Source organism: Anas acuta, chromosome 4 (genome assembly GCF_963932015.1).
Source record: "Anas acuta chromosome 4, bAnaAcu1.1, whole genome shotgun sequence".
Taxonomy (NCBI): Eukaryota; Metazoa; Chordata; class Aves; order Anseriformes; family Anatidae; genus Anas; species Anas acuta.
In genome coordinates, this window is record NC_088982.1 from 50,659,261 (window position 1) to 50,680,912 (window position 21,652).

At 37.4% G+C, this 21,652-nt stretch overlaps 1 long non-coding RNA gene across 3 annotated transcripts in view; it reads left to right on the top strand.

The window, feature by feature from the left end:
* LOC137856165 (uncharacterized) overlaps window positions 1-21,254 on the top strand; it is a 59,247-nt gene extending 37,993 nt beyond the window's left edge. For 2 of the 3 annotated variants that reach the window (XR_011096242.1, XR_011096241.1), the window contains one exon: window positions 2,354-2,932. This is a non-coding gene — a long non-coding RNA (uncharacterized lncRNA). Of the gene's footprint in view, window positions 1-2,353; window positions 2,933-17,351 lie in introns of those variants that run through there. The other variant, XR_011096243.1, reaches the window with a different exon arrangement.
* Window positions 21,255-21,652: the final 398 nt, after the last annotated feature.

Below are 21,652 nucleotides of genomic sequence, written 5' to 3' on the forward strand. Positions count from 1 at the left end.
AAACCAGACAGCTTCCAGGACTGTCCCTTCTGAAAGGAGTCTTCTGAATATCTCATGGAAATCAGACTCGTGTATGACTGAATGCCTTGTTGAAATTAATTGGAACAGCCAGATCTGTAAATGTACTTGGTTGTCAAGAGACCATCACAGAGGTACTATTGCTTAGATGCTATCTTGCTCTGCTGGGTCTTGCTTCTACAGTCAGTCATGTCTGAAGGGCTGATTAAACTCCTCAGGCCTCAAAGCTATGCACCACTATAGTTGAGGCTGAAGCCTGGTCTTTCATGAAGTTGGATTATTGAACTCAGTGTATTTTGGCTTAATGCCCAACCATAGAGGAGTGTAAAGATTGTAACATTCACATTTGATGTGTGATCCTGTCATTTAATTGAGGGCCAAAAACAGCTATGTAGTATGCGAAACTGACTTCCTCTGTGTTTCCTACATTCCAGGTGGACCTTAAACCCATGCAAGCCATAGGGATGTGTTTGCTTATTCTTTATTAACTTCGCTTTGTTTTAAAAATATTTAGGACACAGTATTGAGTCGGTTTTTATGGCTTAGGCAGTTGCTGGCTATGAAATTAGTCTAGCAGAATCTATATACAGATTCTAGGGGTCATGCTTTTTTGCTTACAATTCTGTAGTATCTTTGATCTTTGTGTAGTTTTTGGGACAAGCTGATGACTCATAATATTCACAGGGTATTATAATTTTCCCCTAACCTAATAGTTACAACTGAACTGAACAGTTACAACTGATAAACTGAAAGTGTTGTCTACTGACTCTGTAGAGTGGAATCTGTATTAATAGGTGGTTTCAATTGGCAAGTGGTGAACAATGGGAAAACTCCTTATGACCAAAATTATCCACATATATCCAGTCTGTTGTACTGAATATAATTTTGAGAACATAATTGCTGGGCACAGTAATGCTGAATCTATGCCTAAGGTGCAAAAAGGAGGTGTTCTTACGAAGGTTTTGTGACATGTCTCTGAGAGAAGCCTTGTATCTAGGGGCAGTTTGGAAGCGCACCATTTTTTCCACTGAAAAAAAATCTATTGAAGCAGAGCAAATTTTGTTTTTACGTTTTGGTAAAAGAACCAAAAGTCTTAATGCTTCAGGGCAGTCTAATCAATGTAGCTGTTCAGCTTGAATAAATTAGCATGAAGCAATGTCAATCTCCTGCCCAAGACTGCATGTCTGATAACAGTTAATTGCTTAGACTGTAAGAGCCTGTAACATCAGGAAGTGTAACATTCAAGGAAGTGTATTTGGTCCAACAGTTGTAATACTGAAAAACTCAAGATCAGGACTCTGGTTCAAAAAACTCTTCAGTTACAGCTCAAAAAAAAAGGGGGGTTCTCAAAGTTTACAGTAGTAACTTAGTAAACTATGACATTACAGAAATGGTTCGTGTTGTCCTAGTATTTGAAGGCTGGAGTGGATTGCAAGAGACTTTTTCTGAGCTTTTCTAAGTAGGCAGAACTTGGCTCACTTAAATGTCCAAAGGGTTCAGTGTTCTAAAAGTCCCATAGATGCCCTATGGGACATCCATAGATCTATTCCATAGATGTCCTCTTCCACTTTATGGAAAGAGGGCAGTTAGCTGTCCTTTAAATTCTACTGTCACATATGCTATCATTTCTTTCTGTAGTGTATTTGAGGAAAGCGCTCATTTGAGGATTGTAAGTGACTGACTACAGCTTTGTATTGGTGGCATTATGTAATTGACATCTAGGATAATTTTATATCTGTTGCTGACCTTTTCCAAAGGTATTTAAAGTGTATGACTACTGGAGTAATTCCTTGATTAATGTCATGCAGATATTTAAATTGATGAATCAGGGCCTAAGGGAGATGTTTAGAAACTGATCAGCAGGTGCGTGTAAGCCTAAGTAAGTTCAGTTCAGAAGTTCAGTTTAGATTACTACTTGAAAAATAGAGGATTAGTTAAAAGAAGACACATCTCCATGTAGAGTGCTGTTTTGCTTTGCTTGTCTGCTTCTATCCATTGTTGCCATTCTACTTCTTCAATGCTTCAGATCCTTTCAGTTCCTCAAAATAGAGACTTTGCTCCACTGACCTGAACTGTATTTAGTAGAATTTGATGCTCTATGCCAATTAAGTAGTAACAATTTATTTAAAGAAAAAAGGACACAATTGTTCATTCACACTAGCCACAGGACTGTGACTCACATATGTTGTTTCTGTAGCTAGAGTTACACGTATTGCAGAATTAGATGGTCATGTCTATTGCATCTGGCAATAGTAATTAAAATTACAGATAAAGGTTTTACTTTCTGCCTTAAGAATAGAGGCATTTTATGATTTCCTGCTCATCTTCTCCACAGGATGAACAAATGATCTGTGCTGGCCTTATATGAATCCAAGTGCTGTGGCTCCAAGCTACTACAATTGAAGTTGCTCTTGGCTTTCTGCCAGTTTCAGGTCTTTTGAGGATTTAATTTTGTAGTGAAGAAAAGAATAGAAGACAGGGTAATGATAATCTGTCATGCTTTATGATGGCTGCTGCTTTCAGGTATGCTCAGAAAAGTTTTGGCCATTTGAATTGCAGTAGCTGTTTCCTTTGGTGCCATATAATGATGTGAACTCTTTGCCTGAAGATACTGTCTTGGGTACCTCTCTGACATGAGTTCTTACTCAAGATTCCGATTCTTCTCTTCAAAGGACCTAATAGAAACACATCCAAGAGGCACTTCTTTGCTGTAGGATCCAACTGTCATGATCTATTGTGCAACTTTCTCAAAAGCATGGAATCTTTTAAAAGGACGGTGAATGTGTTTTAGAGCTGACATGGTTTTGGACAGCTGCAGGTATAACTGCCTTCAGGATCTAGTACAAAACTTGCCTCTTCTAATGTTTTTTTTTTTTTTCCAAAGTCATAGTATAAAATAAAGAGAAATTCTAGATGTGCTCCTGTCTTACCTATAAGCAAGGGGATAGCAACATGTCAACAGTACTACTGTGTGGAGGTGCATAGTGAAGAACCTGGCACCATACCTGAACAGGCAAAACACAAAATGCATGGAAATCATCCAGGATATAAAGCAACCCCAGAGCTATTTCAGCACTTCCAAAAGAAAGATCTAGTGCAACCAACAACCTACATGTAAATACTACTCTGTGCATAAGTGGGGGTTGGCCTGTTCTCCCACGTGCCTGGTGACAGGAGGAGGGGGAATGGGCTAAAGTTGCGCCAGGGGAGTTTTAGGTTAGACGTTAGGAAGAGCTTCTTTACTGAAAGGGTTGTTAGGCACTGGAACAGGCTGCCCAGGGAGGTGGTGGAGTCACCATCACTGGAAGTCTTCAAAAGACGTTTAGATGTAGAGCTTAGGGATATGGTTTAGTGGGTACTGTTAGTGTGAGGTCAGAGGTTGGACTCGATGATCTTGAGGTCTCTTCCAACCTAGAAATTCTGTGATTCTGTGATAACTCAATCATTTCCCTCAGTGCTACATCCACAAGTCTCTGAAGTACCTCTGGGACTGGCAGCCCCATCACTTCCCTAGGTAGCCTGTTCTAATGCCTAACCACTCTTTCTGTGCAGAAATTATTCTGGATATCTGGTTTTCATTTTCTAAATAGCTCTGTACTGATAACACAACCTATGTTCTGGTAAAGCACCTCTAGCCTAATATTTAGAGTTGCTTGCTTTTGGTCCATGAGTCTGTCTACTCTTTCAATCCATTTATTTATTATGAACAATTGAAGCTTTGCATGACACATGCTCCAGAAGGAAGAAAATTCATTACTGGCATTAAACGAATACAGCTGTACTGCTGTCACTGAAATAACACCTGCTTATGTGGGGCAAACTTTGGTCCAATATTTTTTCCTGCATCAGTTCAATGAGATTAGGAAGCATCATTTTTTCTACATGATAATGGTAAATATTCTCAGCAATTGAAAATCAGTAATGTTTTACAAATGAACATATAAACTCAAATGTGTGTTCCTTTGGACCTTTAAATCCTGCTTTCAGCACAAAGACAGGTTGTTGATGTAGTAAATTAAAGCTGTCTTACTGCAGCTATTTTGTCCACTGTTCTATCACAGTCCCATATTAATATTTTATCCCCTTTAATATTATTACATGATGCAGGCTTTATTTAAATGGATTTGACGGGCCTCTTGGTTGGCTTGACAACCAGAGGGAAAAATTAATGTTCTGCATTTAATCTCAGCTCTAGGCGCTAAATTATTTTGGAGGTCGAAGCTGTCATGCATATCATGCTAAATTATTGAATGTAATAACTATTAGCCTGATGTCTATTTATAGATTTTGAAAAGTTGTTTACCTCATGCATCTTCAGCTAATTTTGAAGGGAATATCTCAAATTTTTCTGATCTGGTACAGTACTACTGTATCTTTCACAGATACAGCACTGGAGGGTATTTAACCAGCAATAGAAGAGAAGATGATGGACTCAGCAATCTTCAAAGCTGTGGAAGTAAAATGCATGTCATGCTGATAAATTACATAGTACATAGCATGCATGTCATACAGTCTTAACTACTTCAACTCAAACCTATTTAACTTTAAAAGTTTATAAAGGAATTACTTTCTTGTTTCCAGTATTGTTGAAGAGATGCAGATCCAAAAGGGGAATTGAACCACTAAGCATGGAACTTAGAAACAGATTTAAAGCTCAAGGACAGTGGCTTGTTACCTTAAGAATACAGTATGCTGTAGGAAGAATGTAATGCGGAATAGGCTGAACTATAAGATGTTACCAGCAGTTAAAGGAACAGTACAATAGCAACTGTCACATTAGAATCTGAGATAATACATTCACACTGCTACAGGTACATGTTTTCCTAGCTTTGCATCTCCCCTGCTGTCTTAATCTGCCTTGCTAAATAAAGTGGAGAAGTGTGATAACATATGCAATAAAGAACACTGTTAGGCTTTCATGTCTGCTGGTAGCGTGAGGACTCTGATGAAAACCACTCTCTGGAAGTGGTCGCATGTGTCACATGTTCTGGTACAAGCATGAATTTAACTATCTCCTTGTTTTTACTTTCATAGTAACAAAGATCAAAGAATACTTTGTTTTAGTTATGGCCTCTATATGATGCTTTCTGAAATCAGATTTCTGTAACTGTTTCTGTAAAAACAGTTTCCCTTAAAACACTCAGTTGTGACTGGATTGTGAGGAAGCACTTCTGGTGATTTTTACCATGCTAGGCAGCTAAACACCACAACTATTCTCTCACTCCCCCTCCTTAGATGAGGAAGGGAAGAAGTAAAGTAAAGAACAACTCATGGGCTGAGATAAGGATAATTTAATTAAAGGGAAAAAGGTTATTAAGGAAAGGTTATTAAGACCTAAATAGCTTAAGGGGGAAAGGGAAAAAAGACAAAACAAAGGCTATGTGGAAATGCACATAGCCTTACTCTCTTCTTACTCTCTACTTCCCACAAATGAGTGATGCTTGACTACGTCCTTAAAGCAGGGCATCAATGCACATAGCTGGTGTTTGGGAGGAGGACTAATGTTTTCACAACGAGAGCCTGCTTCTCCCCTCTACTTCCTGTTTCCACCTTTTATTGCTGAGTGTGACACCACATGGTATGGAATATCCCTGTGGTTGGTTTAGGTCAGCTGCTCTGGTGACATTTCTCTTCTAATTTTTTGCCCACCCCCAGGAGGGTTAGAGAGAGTCCCGATGCTGTGCCAGCACTGCTCAACAGTAGACGCAACACTGGTGTGATAACACTGCTGTTCCAGCTACAAGTGCAGAGCACAGCACTGTATGGGCTGCTGCAGGGAAAGTTAACATCCCAGGCAGACCCAGTACAGCACTGAAATTTGGAAGGCTGTTTGTCTTCCTTACAGTGAGTAGTGATGGTCCAAAAATATTTGTCCTATCAAGCAACAAATACTTATCAGGGAGGTGGAGATGACTGTACTGGCAGTATGCGAGTTGACACATTTCTTTGTTAGATGTATAACAAGTAATCTCAAGGTATGTCTGGTAGGATCTGCTGATATATCAGAGCAGTTAATACAACAAGCACTGATAAAACTGGAGTAATTGCAGCATTGTCTTGTCATTCTAACAAAACACAACGAAATTAATCCTTGTACAAAAGCCCACATAAAAATGACAAGTCCAGAAATCTATTGTGAAGCAAGACAGGCCTGTTAGACACCAATTTGAACATGAGTCCACAATGTGCCCTTGCCCCTAAAAAGGCTAATTGTGTTTTTCCCTGCATTAGGTGAAGTATCACCAGCAGGTCAAGAGAGGTGGTCCTTCCATTCTCCTCAGAACCTGTGAGGCTTCACCTGGAGTACTTTGTCCAGTACTGGGTCTTCCAGAAGGAGAGAGGCATGGACATGCTGTGAAGAGTGCAGGGGAAGGTGACCAAGATGATCAAGGGACTGCAGCAACTCTCCTGTGAGGAGAGGCTGAAAGCTGGGCATGTTCAGCCTGGGGAAGAGGCTGGGGAAGAGGAGGCCCAGAGGGGATCCCATCAATGTCTATAAACACCTGAAGGGAGGGTATAATAAAGGTGTAGCCACGCTATTTCAAGTGGTGCTCAGTGCTAGGACAAGAGGCAGAGGGCATGAACTGGAACACAAGAGGTTCCACCTAAACATCAGGAAGCACGTATTTATTGTGTGGGTGGAACAGGCTGCCCAGAGAGGCTGTGGGGTCTCCTCCTTGATCTTCAGAAGTTGCCTGGACACAGTCCTGGGCAGTCTGCTCTGGGTGGCCCTGCTTGAGCAGGGGTTGGACCAGATGGCCTCCTGAGCTTCCTGCCAACCTCAACCATTCTGGGATTCTGAACAAAGAATTTTTATCATTATTATTTTTTTTAATGCAGAAATGACTTATTTAAATAATTCTGCTGCTCACTGTTTTGAGTGCAGTGGAATGATATATGGGTATTTGAATGAGGTACACTTTCCTTTCTGTCTTTTGTTGTGCACTCTAAACACCAACCCACGTTTATCTCACAGTCTAACTCTTACACTGTTGAAAGTTCCTTATTGTAATACAGGGCCTGAAACTTCGCTGTACAAGACTATTGAATAGCTTGAATTACAAATAAGAATTGATAGATGAAGTAAGTGCCTTGGCATTAGTGCACAAATGTCAAGAGCAAAGTCGCAGATAAAGCCTTATGTGGTTCAGCTCTCACTGTGTGCCCTGACCATGGTGTTTCTTGACACTAGGGAAAAGAGTTGCTTCCCTTTGCTTCTTAACGAGCCAGATTTTTTCTAAAACGTTTTCCTTCCAAATACGTGTCCTTTGATTTCTCTCTTAGAAATAAAGAAGAGACTATTTTCTCTGATTTTTCATGAATTTTGTCTTTTCCACCTAAACTTCAAGCTCAAAATCTTTAAGTGAACTGGTCTATTTTTTTTTTTTCCCCACCCAAGGTATTTACCAGTCTTGAACTTGAATGTCCACGTTGTAAGTTTCTTGTAGGAGGCACTCTGCCTCCTACATCAGTAAGGAAATGGAGTGTCATATACATGTATAACTGCTCAGGCTTCTAGGACCGGTGCTGATGCTTCAGTGTCTCTGTTTCTAAAGCAGGCTGTTCTCCAGAGCTTTTGCTTACTGTTTTATGTACTACTTGGTGGACTAGAGAAAATTGAACATAAATATTTGTGATTATTTTTTTTTTGCAAAAAGATATCCTGAATAAGTACAGCTGGTAGAAGATATATGTAGATCCTGACAAATGATAGAAGTTTCTGTATGCTTTGATTCTTCACATTTTTATTTTTTTTTTTAGTCTGAATTACCCAGAATATTTCCTATTTTTTTTTTTTTTTTCCCTTATGTTTGCTTTATCTGAGTCAGGTAGCTTTTTCTGCTAAAATTGCAGGGTATTTGAAAGTAAATAGAACAATACTGAGTCTAAGTTACCTGCTGGGGTGTATTACAACTAATTTTACAATATTACTTATTTGTATGTTGTTATAGTATTTATTCACTGTTTTCTGAACCTTCAAATTCCCGATTAAAAGTGGAAATAGAAAAGACAGTCCACAAAATTTGTGACTGAAGTAGTATTTGTAGTTTTAAAAGTGCAGGGAATACAGTTTCAAACCAAAATCATAAATAGTCCATAGACTCCCTTCTTTATCACAGCTTGCATTTTGCTGTGAATTGTGAAATGCTGATAGAAATTGTATGGCTCTATAAAAGCCTGGTTTTCTGGATACAGTATATAAGTCATAGCTTTGCACGCAATGTTTCTGTTACTTTTTCTGCTAGCAAATCAATGTGACGTGCCAGTGCTAAAGTAGTTAGGGTATGTCTTCATAAGCAAATAGGTGTCTTTCAATCTTGTTTGCTCAGTTGAATTAACTTAATGTGAATAACATATCTTTAAATTGGTCAGTTATCATGGCTTTAGATTTCATAGCCAGCTCCTAAACTGAACTTTTCAGTCATATCGAGCTCATTCAGTTGAGTAAACATGACTGAAAAACACATCAATTTTTTGTTCATTTTGAGACCCGGCCCTGGAGAAATGAGTTGGAAAAAGGTCTGAGGATGCTAAATTTAACTGTTTGCTTTGAAGTCTATGGTAGCTTTGCTATGAAATTTCACAGGATCAGAAACAGTATGGGAACATGATTTCTGAAGCTATTTCACTAATTACAATTTGATTTTTGGCTTCATGTGGATTAAAGCTGCTAGATCCACAGTTGTGGGATTTTTACTTTCACACCTGGTAAGCCCAGTTGTCATATAGCCCATACAAGAACTGAGGTGGAAATAGTGGTAAATCTGATTCTGCTTAATAAACAACAACATACTCAAAACTGTGTACAACAACTAAGTACACAGATGTCTGTTGCCAACAGAATTTCACTGACTTTGGTATAAAGCAGTTGTAGAACTGTCAAAATCAAGGTTAGTTACTTTTTCAAGGCAGAATCCGAGTTCTGACTATCTCGATTCTTTTTTTTTTTTTTAACTAAAATTCTGTATCTCAAGTTCTTTTTGGACTGCCAGTATTCACTGTCCATGGTGTGACTTAAATTTAGTTATTCCTTAAGGAAACCAATAAACACCTGCTGAATTTAATTGCATGTTTGTTCCTCCTCACAAGTTAAAACCCCTTGCAGTTGACAGCACTCTACTTTCCAGGAACACTGATAAGATGTCTCTTGCTGCATCTGTCTAGCAGCGTTTGAAGTCTGAGTGGATTCCTTCCGATTCTGAGCTTCTCCAGTAAAAAAAAAAAAAAAAAAAAAAGATTTTTTTTTCACAATCTATTTTCAATTTGATCGATGTGTTGAAGGTCATAGCTCAATTCAGAGGAAAGTCTCTCCGGACCTTGAATTTGTATTACCATTCAACAATTGTAGTGATTTCTTTTATAGATTCTCAGGAGTAAATTCTCTTCAAGACCTGGTTTTTGTTTAGTTGGTTCAGTTTTATTTTGGTCAGGTAAGTGCAGGCTGTCAAATATATAAGCAGTTTACAAATCTGCTGCAGTATTGCACGCTGAAGCCGGTTGTGTGTATGACTTGGATGCAGCGACTAAAGGCCCTTAAACTACATTAAAGGAACTTTTCCTTTTGACTTAAGTGAGAAATTCTCAGCCAAACACTCAAAACTTCATCCACTTTACCATTTAACATTGCACTCTTTTTCCTCATTGTGACTGATGCTGCAGTAAGGAGAATTAGACACCTTGTTAGACAACAGGGTGAGTTTTCTGGTTTTAGGCTTGAAGCAAATGGATAGACTGTCTGGGGAAGTTCTGGACCCTCAATCAAGGGATGTAAAAAGAGGTTAGACATGCATCTCATACATCTCAGATTAGTTCAGGCCTTCTTGATCCTGGATTAGGATAGGGTTGTGGCCTAGATATTCCCTATAAAGCCCTGCCAATGCTATTTTCTGACTTAGCTACATTATACCTAATAGTGTTCTGACTTAGCTATGTTATACCTAACAGTGCATTAGTACAAGCGATGTAATATAACAAGGAAGAGAAGTTAAATAATAGAACATGCCTAAAATAGGACAATATATTTATTTGCTTTGTACTTTAGAGGTAGAAAATCTGTGTTTTTTTAAAAAACTTTCTACTGTTGTAGGTACATAATAAGAGGTTGTACTTTGATTATAAGCTTCACCTGGACAAACAAAACAATCTGGGAGGAAGGTACTGTGGCCTTCTTTTAACACGTAAATAGCTGGTTCATAATGAGGCTTGGAGTTACTCCGTGAGCCTCAAGTGATTCTTGAATATAAACCAATGTTGTTAGTCATTGACTATTAGCAGTGTTTGCTTAGCTGTGTGTCCTTGGTAGCAGTGAAGTGCGTGGGCATCCAGGAACATATCAGAGTAATTTCACTGTTTTAGAGATATGGAACATACTATCCCTTCAAGCATTTAAGACTTTTAATACTTTTTCTTTTTTTTTTTTTTTAAAAAAAAAGATTCTGTGCTTAGAAAGTGAGCAAGCACTGGGTTTCTTTCAGCAGGGCTCCATTTCAGGGCATTTTAGGTGAAACTGATGAGAATTCTCATTTTGAAATTTTTACTGGTGGAAAGGACATTTTTCATATTTCTGAAATGATTTTCGTATTTCAGAGGCAGAACATACTGTCTTTTCTCTGGTGTTTAATTGGATGAACAAAGCTCTTTGAGATCAGCAAAAAAAGGTGTCTGAATGACAGTGGACTATTAAGGAGGATTAAGAAAGTAGCTATCTACGCATTTTAGAGTGGATATTTTCATGATGAAACACTCCTGTATAAGCAATTCTATTGCTGAAAGTCCACAACCTTTCAATGTTCCTTTCATCATTTTCTATAATTTTGCATTGTATTTACAGTTACCTAAAATTCAAAAATCCTGATGAATAATATCTGGTTGGCTTTCATTTCTTAGCAATGATCCTTTTATGCAGTCTTACCTTCTGTTGACCTACATTTGAATGCAGCTCCGTGCCGTAAAGCTGCAACCATTTGTTGAAAAGCATTGTGTAAAATGGACTTCACTAGGCAACATCCCTTCTTAGAATGAAAAGTCAGCAAAAAAAATAACATTCCTTTTTTTCATTTCTTTCATTTTTTTTTTTCTTGTGAGCAACTCCTAGGCAGTAATCTTAGAGAAGCACATCAGATGTGTGGCTAAAGATACTACTTCTGGTTTTCTTTCTGAGTGTTAAGTTTCCAATAGGCAGAATAAAGGCTTGCCTTTGGTATTAGTTCTGGCTTGGAATTTTCTTTAATCATTATCAAGGCTGGAAGTAGAAATAGTGTGTCTTTATTTGCCCAGTTTCTGGAAAAGTTATTGTGAGAAGTGAGTTCAGGTGTGCTGAAGTCTGGAAGTAAAAATGGAAAATATCTGAGAAGAAACAAAATGTATTTTTTTTTCAGCAGAGGAAAGTAATTGTGAGAAGTTTTCCATAGACAGTTCTATCTAGTGACTACATTATCACCTTCAAGACAAATGAATCTTACATGCTTATAAATTTGCCCAGTCATGCAGAAACCAGTACACTGTAACTAAAATTCCAATAAAGGATATACAACCTAGTCACATTGAATGTACACAGGTGTTTGTGTCTCAGCTTGCACAGCGGGGGAATGTGCTTACTAAATATGCCTGTAAACTAGACGGGATTGCTTAAGGAAACGAAATTACATATTCTAGGGCTGAAAATATGCCAGGAAATAAAACTATCATATCATCAGACATGCTATTGTAGAATAACAGGAACTGCTGTAGATAAAATAAACTGTAGAGAAAAAAAAAAAGCCAAACTATGTGAAAATATAGAAACAATCTAGCGAAGGCCAGATTCCCTGAAAGGAGGTAAATGATGCTATTAAGCAAATGTTAAAATTAATATTGGACATCATTCAGTATATGAAAAAGAATGTTATGCATGTTAACATACTTAAATTTAAGGGCCTTGGTATGAAACTGAAGTATTTGTGTATCCTGTAAAATAATTACCATGTGATCATTCATATGGGTATTATTTCCACAGTCCTGAAATAAGATGTCAGATTGCCATTCCTGAACATGTAGTTTGCTGCATAAATTCTCTATTAAATATTAAGTGTACTAAGTACACATCAGTTTGATCCTTATGAATTGCCAAACCAAAGCACAGGCCATCCAGGGACTGTTCTAGCATGTCGTATTGTCAGCTGAAACTCTGCTTAGAAAACAGAACAAGGTACTTGGTTGCGTGGTCGCTCTTGTTAAAATAGAAGAAATCACAAACAGATTGTATGCTACAATTCATGTTGACATGACCTAAAACTTTTGTAGCTACAAGACAGTGTATATAATTGTCTAGATGTATAACAACATAGGCAGGAGATGCTAGTTTTTCTTGGATTTAATTATCTTTATGAGGTACTTAACTGAATCTGAGGTCACCAGATAGATTAGGGCACGTTAGTTTCACAACTGGAGATATTACAGAGGTATATTTGGAATTTCAGCAGCCCAAAAGAGCATTAATCGTGGAGGAAACAAATAGCACCGATATGAAGAGGTGAGCAAAACAGCATAGACCAGAACTGCCGAGCTATATCCTTTGGTATGGATGGTGCTATCACTGACTATGTGATAAACTTTGATTTGCATGTTGTTTTAGGAACATATCTTTTTCTTTACAAGAAGGGAATGATGAGAGCTAGATTAGAGTTAGACCCTGACAGATGGAGATATGTTTCTGCCTCTCATGTGTTGCCTTTTGTTTAAGCAATTTTCTTTTATGTACCCAATAAAGATATACAAAAATCATAGCTACAAGCTCGTTCTCAGGATTTTCCTTGGTACCTTCACCTAAAGAAGTGCAGGATGTTGTTTGTAGGCTAGCATCTAATATTGCAGCGCTAATTGGATATATTCTTTTCTCATCTGTATTTTTTCTTGCATGTAAAGGAATGAAAAGCATTTAAAATGTAAGATGTTAAATGTTACAATTCTTCTTCGATACTTTTTTTTTTCTTTCTTAAAAACAAAACAAAACCCCCAAACTATACTTCTTGCTGTATCTGCTGGTTCTAAATCAGCTGACTGTTTCTGCTCCTACAAACAGGATAGATGAAAGCAAATGATCAAGAGACAGATGTGAAATCACTTTCCTCTTTGTGGTTAGTCCTCTCTTCAGTATTGTTAATTACCATGACAGTTCCATGGACAGGACCAGAAGGCTTTTCTCACCTCAGGTTAATTTGGTCTGTGAGTTGCTCCACTTAAGAACAAAAATGAAGCAAATTTATCGGAGTGAATTTTGAAGCTGTGTAGTTTAGGATGTATTTTCAGCTGCTCAGTGCAAACATTTCAAGGTCTCCACTTTGGAATCAAATTTGTCCTAGTGCATGAGGAGAAGCCAAGGGATCTTGAATTTTATACCTTTGTTTCCTTCATTCACTAGCATGATAAAGTCATACCAAAGTTCTGAACCAGGCTTATCAAATGTTCTTTGTCAGTGCCAGTATACGCAAATGCAGAATCCCACAAATACAAACTCATTTAACTCTGCTGAAGTTTAACCTTCTCCTTTACAGCTTTTCTGTGCCAGTTTTTCACATTCTGATGAGGAGCATCTCATTATCAACTTCATATTTGAAATAATCTACATCAAGATACATTAAAAATCCACACAAGGATATAAAGCTTCTTATACTTCTACCGTTATTATTTCTGGATTTTTGAAAACAAAATCCTGACTTGTCAAAAGGAATTTTGGAATTTTCCATCCCATTGTGGTGGCAGAGCAAGAAAACTGGAATTTTCCCACGAATTCTGAACTATGATAAATTGGTTTTGTAGAGGAAGCATCTTTAGGTTCTGTGGCTATTTCCCTTAGTGTTTTTACATGCTGAAGCAATGTTTTATTCTGTGAGAAGTTCTTTGAAGAAATGTTAATAGAACATTGCAACATTTGGGGGAGAAAATGTAAGAAATGATGATTTTAGAGGGTAGAAACCTCAAGGACTTGATCTAACTGTATTTGAGCCTCTGGATGCACGATCCTGTTGTGCAGCCATGAATACAACAGAACTAATATCTCCAGGGTAAAAGAATGCAAGATGATGGTTCACTCACTTTGGGATAATGGGTGTGACAGATATTGGAGTATTTCCTTACAGCTGATTCGTATCAGCTGATAGCTTGTTTTCAGTAGCAATGGTCCAGTCATATCCTTTGATCATGCTTCCAAGTCGGTGATCTATGAAATCAGAAATGTCATAAAAATACATATCTTATGAGTGCATGTTACAGTTGATAGTATTCAGTTCAAGCTGAAAATAAAACTGAATTTCATCTGGAAAGTAGTGCTTGAAAGGATGTTTTAGGAAAAATGATATGCAAATATGATTGAGGTTGGTAATTAACTATAAATGCTTGTCTTCTGGGAAGCTGAACTAGAGCAGCAACCAGAATGCCAAAGGCTGCCCCCCTCTGACCTCTCCCAAAAGGTTACAGAATATCAGTATTCTGAGATTCTAATTGCTAGTATTTTTGCCTTTCATGAGATTAGTTGATTTAATTATATTTAATTTATTGATTGAGATCAATTAGGTTGATTTAATTATATTTAATGATAGTACTCAGATTCTTCTTCAGACTACTTTTGATTTGTTAACAATTGTTAAAAATATTTGTCATATTCAAGATGCAATACTGTCCATAGAAATCAGTGGCAGTATTGCTATGGACTTCAAACAAAAAGTGATGTTATCTACCAGACCCTCCTCTAACTAGTAATTATATTGTATTAAAGCAAGAAGTCAATAGTGAACCAAATTTTCTTTGGAAGGGTGAAATACTATTTAAATCAGGTCTCAGCTCATTAATATGTAATCTGCAAGGCTGGGTTTAAAGTAGTGTTATATTTGCTCAGTTAAGTGTTCAGACACCAGGAAATGGCAAATCTTGGTTTTGTAGATCTGTAACATCAAAGTTCCTATTTAGATTAATGTGCAATCTTCTCAGATATTGCGTTATGATATTTAACTGGTTTACTTATTCATTAAGTTGTGTTTTCAAACCTTTATTATTCTTTTTATTTAGAATCCATGGTTACATATAAAAATAATTTGTATAACATAAAGAATTCAAATAGTGTAAGAAGACAAATTTTTTCACAGAGTGGAAAAAATGTAGCGTGTTTCCAGCACTATCTTTTATAATCTCCCTGCAAATGAATCTTTCTTTCCCAAACACAGCATAATGATGTTACATATTGTGCTATGCTCTTTAGTCTTGTACAGGAAATGACCCTTTGATTAAAGAAGACTGAGATTAAGTTATGAATATTCTTGGTATCATACACTCGAAATATGTAAGGTGGATTTATTTTTGATATTTTTTTTTCCTGTGTTTGGGCCCCTCACTACAAGAAGGACATCGAGGTGCTTGAGCGGGTCCAAAGAAGGGCGACGAAGCTGGTGAGGGGCCTGGAGAGCAAGTCCTATGAGGAGCGGCTGAAGGAGCTGGGCCTGTTCAGCCTAGAGAAGAGGAGGCTCAGGGGTGACCTTATTGCTCTGTATAAGTACATTAAAGGAGGCTGTAGCGAGGTGGGGGTTGGCCTGTTCTCCCATGTGCCTGGTGACAGGACGAGGGGGAATGGGCTAAAGTTACGCCAGGGGAGTTTTAGGTTAGACGTTAGGAAGAATTTCTTTACTGAAAGGGTTGTTAGGCACTGGAACGGGCTGCCCAGGGAGGTGGTGGAGTCACCATCCCTGGAAGTCTTCAAAAGACGTTTAGATGTAGAGCTTAGGGATATGGTTTAGTGGGTACTGTTAGTGTGAGGTTAGAGGTTGGACTCGATGATCTTGAGGTCTCTTCCAACCTAGAAATTCTGTGATTCTGTGATTCTGTGATTTTCATTATTGTTTTTGGTGATCTCAAGCATCTCTAAAGGGGGGAGGGGGGAGAGGTAAAGGTGGGAGTAATTCCTTTGCTAACAAAGTCAAATTGATATCTGGTGTTCCTGCAGTATACAATCCCTCCCCTTCAAAGCAGAGTTAAGTAGTAAAGGTAGGTAGTAATGGTCATTGTACAGGAATAGGACAGAAGAAATAGTAAGAAGAGAAGACATGTGATTCTATTACATATAACCTATATTTTACAGTTATTTTAACCCCACAGTGACAATGGCAAAGCATAAATACACTCTATATAATGGCTGACTGCTTATCACAGTTTGGTTTGTGCATAACTGCTGGTTCTTTGGTGCTTGCATTTCTAGTTTATTTTTTGTCTAAAACAGAGCCAGAATTCAGATTTTCTTACTCAGTAGTTTAGAAAATTTAAAATGTCTGATGTGGAGCCACAGACACCTTATTTGGAAGAAGAATGACACTGCTGCTTTAGGTATGTTCATGCCTGTGATTAAAAGCTCTTTACGTATTCATCCATCTCCTTTAGTTGTTCTGCTGCTTCTGTTTGAGAATAACAGTGCTATCAAAGTGACAAAAGGCTAGGTTGTGCTCCTAAGGGAAGTAATTACAGCAATACAGAGCAGAAGGTAAAATTATCATTTGTTTGCTATTTTATAATGCAGTACCAAATATTTATCATAGTTTTAGAAAAAAAGCCATAAACTTTATGTAGATTGTAGAATGTAACAATAAATGAACTCATACTGCAAATAAAAAGCTAGTTTTTCACAAGGCCCAAAAGGAATCTGTTCTAACAATAGTTTAGTCACTGTACAAAATATTCATGATACAGCATTGTGATAATCTTGTCTTTTTTAACACAAAAGTTTTTATTTGTGTGTATTGTTACAAGTTTGGATAAACTGTTCTCAGGCTAAGCTTTAATTGTTAGGGCTCACTGTATCAGAAGAGAGGTGTCACATATATGTCTAATGTAGGAAATGTTCTTCACACTTTAGAAAAAGGTATACACACTTTAGAAAAAGGATAGCATCAAAATCTGGATGGCTACTTGAGGTAGCAGTGTAAAGGAATATTTTTCTAATCTAAAAAATTTGAGAGAGTCTGGACTGTGGCAGTAACAAGTTAGGTCTTTTATGCAAGTGAGAAAAGAGCACTATATGTGCTTCACAAGAGACAGCTCTGGTGTCCTGCCTTGTCTCTTCCTTTTCTGTACTGTCTTTCCTGTGGTAACCCTCCCACAGTCCTTGAAATCACAAACTGCACGTGGTTACATTTATTTGGCTGATAAATGACTTGCGTTAAACAATGCGCCGGTGAGTACTCACTGCCTTGCAACTTAATACGTATGGTGGTTATGCTTCTTTGAACATGAATAGCCACAGGACAGATACGGACCTCAGTCAGATTGTATGCTCTGTTCATGCGTGTAGAACTAAATGTTTGCTCTTCCCACAGCAGGCAGCGGGATGGGTTGCTCAGGATGTGATCTGACACGTCTGCACTGCTCAGACAACGTGCAAGTCTTGTGCCCAGGTGGCATATGAGAGCAGCCCAAGGTTTGCCTGCTCGTGTCTTGGGGCAGCATCTGTCCTCCTGCAGCAGAGGATGAGTATGATCAGCTCTCTGACAGCCCCTTCCCCCCCGTGCTACAGTGCGCTTAGCAGAACTTCAGTGCAGGGAAAAGTTCATGGTTTTGGTAGAGGAGTGTGTGGGTGCTGAAGAGCTTGAGCTGATACAGTCAGTGAAGACTGAGTTGGATTTGTTCTCCTGTACTACATTCCTCAGAAATGTTTTCTGCTGGCTGACAACATTTGAGGTGCAACATAACAGACCTTCAGAGTGATTTTAGGACAGAGAACATTTAAAAACTCCAACCTGGGATTCTTTCCCCCCCCTTCTGGGGGGAAAAGGGGGATAAACAGGGATAAGCATGTAGGTTCACATGTGATGTTACAATTCATATTTTGAACTATGATTTAATTGATAAAATCATATTTGCTGGGGTGGGGGAAATGATTTAATTTCCTTGTACCTGCACATGCTCAGCTCTGTAGACCAGTAATAACTTGACTGATACATTCATTGCATTTGGTGTATCATGCAAATATGTATAATAAACAATATCAACAAATTTATTGTATCTTTATACTGATTATACATTTACCTAATATATATATTATCAAGTGTAATTAGTTTGTGTTTTACCTGTTTATGATATTATCTTATATAAAAGTATTGAAAACCTCTCAGAAAAAATTGGATTAAAAATAATTAGCATTGCATATCAGTTACTCATCACAAAATGTTTACCTTGCATTTAATCAGTATCTGTGTATCCAGTAAGAACGATTTTGGTTTTCAGATCACTGAGTTGAAGTCCTTCTCTATGAATTTTGAATTAAAATCCATTAGTAACATTTTGCAAGTGCGTTACACTGGAAGATACATTTTTATTAACTTGTAAATGCAATTAATATGCTTCAGGCAGGATAGAGTAAGTGCTGTGAACAGTAATAGATTCCAGGTTGTACTCCCAGATGGGGGCAGCATTGCTTTAAAAAGAAAAATAAAAATAAGGAAAGGAACAGGCAGACCTGGACTGGTAATTTAACTGTTCACTCTGAGAGAAGTAGATAGACTCCCAAATCAGACTAATAAATCTGTGGGTTAATAACATATTAGTCAGATCAGCATTCCCCATAATCACTGCTGTTGATCCATTTGTCTGTCTTTACACAGTGAATTGATTTTAACCAAGGATTCATCAAAAAGGAAACTTGTAAGAAAAGAGGCAGAAAAATTAAGCAAACCAACCATGTTTGCTTCTTCTTTATTTCTAATGGATAATTTTTTCTTAAAATTATGGTGCTATTAATTTATTGGCAGGATTAGCTCTTTGAATTTTAAATCTAAAATATTCTTGAAATGTCATCCTTGTGTTTCCCCTGTATTTCTTACTAAATTCTTATCAGTTTCTTATTAATTGATTACTTAATGAATTCCAAGAACAAAACTAATGCTGTAGAGATTGGAGGTAACTGGGTTTACTGCTAAGAGCCTGCAAAAGCATTGGCTTCTGGGCTTTGTTTGTGGCTGTCCATTTTTGTTTTCCATAGCAAGACAGGAATTCCTTCTCCTTCAGTCAGACAGGAGTTTATGCATACTCACCTCCCATGTCTCAGAGGACCACTGCAGCAGATGGAAAATCATCTTTATTAATTCTGGAAAACAGGGTATACAGAAAATGGCAGTTGGCTTGATAAAGGAAAAAGTAAATGGGCAATGAAATGATATTTAGTGTGTTTTACAGGTACAGGGAAGACAGCTCTCAGACCAATTTCAGGTTCTGGTGCTTACATGCTTTGGAACTGGGTCATCATTTTTCTTCAGTTCATAAAGTTCAGTTGCACTGCCAGTGTTTTCATAGTGTAAAGATAAGAGGTGCTCAAGAAGTTAATGAATTTCTGAGAGCAATCAGGTAATTTTTTGCAGCTTGTTTTTCCATGGCTAGAGCAAAGGATACAGTGAGAGGAGATGTCCTGTTACTTCTGCTGCAGAACTGCTAAATTATTTGGCATTGAAATATGCTGCCAATTGTTTGTTCATTTGTTAACTAGAATAATCCCTTTCTCATTCAGTTTGAAAATGGAGGTGTGGTGATCAGGAGATTTGCATCTTTCTTTTTATTACCAGGAATGGTGAAAAGAACTTTGCACTTGTGCGCATAAAAGCTGTTTGTGGACTTGAACATAACCCAGTGTGTATTCATGTAGGTATATCCACTAACAAAAAAAATAAGTCTTGGTCGTACAAAAAGCCCACAGAAGTACATTTTATAAGTGATAGGGTAGTGGTTATGACCAACACGAAAATTACACGTGTCCTCAAAGGCAGATGCCCATACTCATAACTTTTGTTTCCATGTTTGAATGCAATGAATGTCATCATAGAGCTCATGGCAAAGGTTTAAAGTTTGAGTGGAAGAAATGTCAACAGAGCAAACACCCTTCTCTTCCCCACCTCCCAGTAATTATTAAGAAATAATATTTTCTAAAAGTGCATTCTCATGTTGACCACTACTCAAGAAAACCCATATGCTGCATGTTATTTGCTACACATATTGCTTGACTTTAAATATTGCACAGAGTCACAAATGTCACTGTGTTCTCTGGGTTGGTTCATATAATAAAAGTATGTGCATCTCTGTTATGGTGAAGGGGACCGAAGTCGTCTAGATAAGGCTGAAATCTTTCTGGATGGCTGAACATATTAACTGTTGGATACGTGGGATTGCCTGCAGCGGGTATAAAATTACATTATGTTCAACCTTTGTGTAAGAATTGCAAGATGAGTAGTTTTGAGTTGCAATTAGAAAGAATAAACCAAAATACTTCCTAGAGAGACAAAACCTGGAGGCAAGCTGTGTAGGGAGCATGTTCATTGTGTGTATTTCATATGTGTCTGCATTTGTAGTGAGAGGTGTAATTACAGCATTCAAAGGCATAACTAAGTGGTCTGCATTCAGCTCAGCTGAACACTGATATCTTAAGGACATGGTAATACTTCCCTCAGAAAGTGGGGGAGCATCCAAACAGATGTCACTTCTGTTTTAGTGAAAATAGAACTAAAATTGTGAGTCAGACATTTAAAATGTAAACTAATATCCTTTAAAATGATACAACTGACATTAACCCCGAGCCTTTTCTCTAGATGGATATCGTATATACATATTATCGATAATCAGGCTTATAATAATATGGTTCATGTGGTTAATATTAAATATTCTCAAATTCTTGAAAATTACTCATATAGTAAAATAAAAGATGAGGCTGAAGTGTTAGCATTTCTTCTTTTATCTGATTATGGAAGATAGGCTGAATTTGTGGGACCAGTTTATGAGGTGCAGTCCTTATAAAAAAAAAAATTATTTTTTTTATGCTTTATTTTGTGTTGGCTTCAGAAATGTACTTAAAAAAACTACTGCAGATATTTCAAGAGATTGTGTGGCTATGAAGAACTGTAAAAAATGGAGGATGTAGCAGAGCACTAAATATTAGTGCACACAAGAACGATATTTTCTTGCTCTTCCCTTTTCATGGTAGATTCTTTTAATTGGAACAAGTGAGCTATTAAACATAGCTTGTATAGATTACTCAAAATATTCCCAATGTTTTATGCATGCAGGTTGATTGCAAATGTATCATGACTAATTTATTTCTCAATTAATGTTTGTCTATTAACTAAAATATTTGTCTACTTGGACATTTTTTTTAAGATAGTAAACTACCTCTGGTTCTGTGCAGCTGCATTTCAATCTCTGTAAAGAAATACTATTTGCAGAATAAAGATAATGTATCAGATTTATCCTTGTGAAACTACATTGACGTTGGCCATAACTGACCAGGTTGGCCATAACTGACCAGTCAGCCAGGTTTTACTGCAGGTGAAATTGACTTGTTGAGATTGGCTCTACAGCAATTGCTGATGAAATGCTAATGGTATGTTCTTTTTGGCATGTGAATAACATTAACTGGTATGGCAGATAGGTGGAAAAACAGCTCTTATATTGAAAAAGGAAATTTCTGCAGAACATAGTTTTTAAACTCTATTTGCTATATTTCACTCATAAGGAAGCTACTCTTTGTTTTCAGACAATCTTTAATACCAAAGTATAACAAATTGTTCACTTAAACTCAAGACAGGTTATGAGGAAATCTATATGCAAGGAAGATGTGAATACCTTCAAATCTTTAATT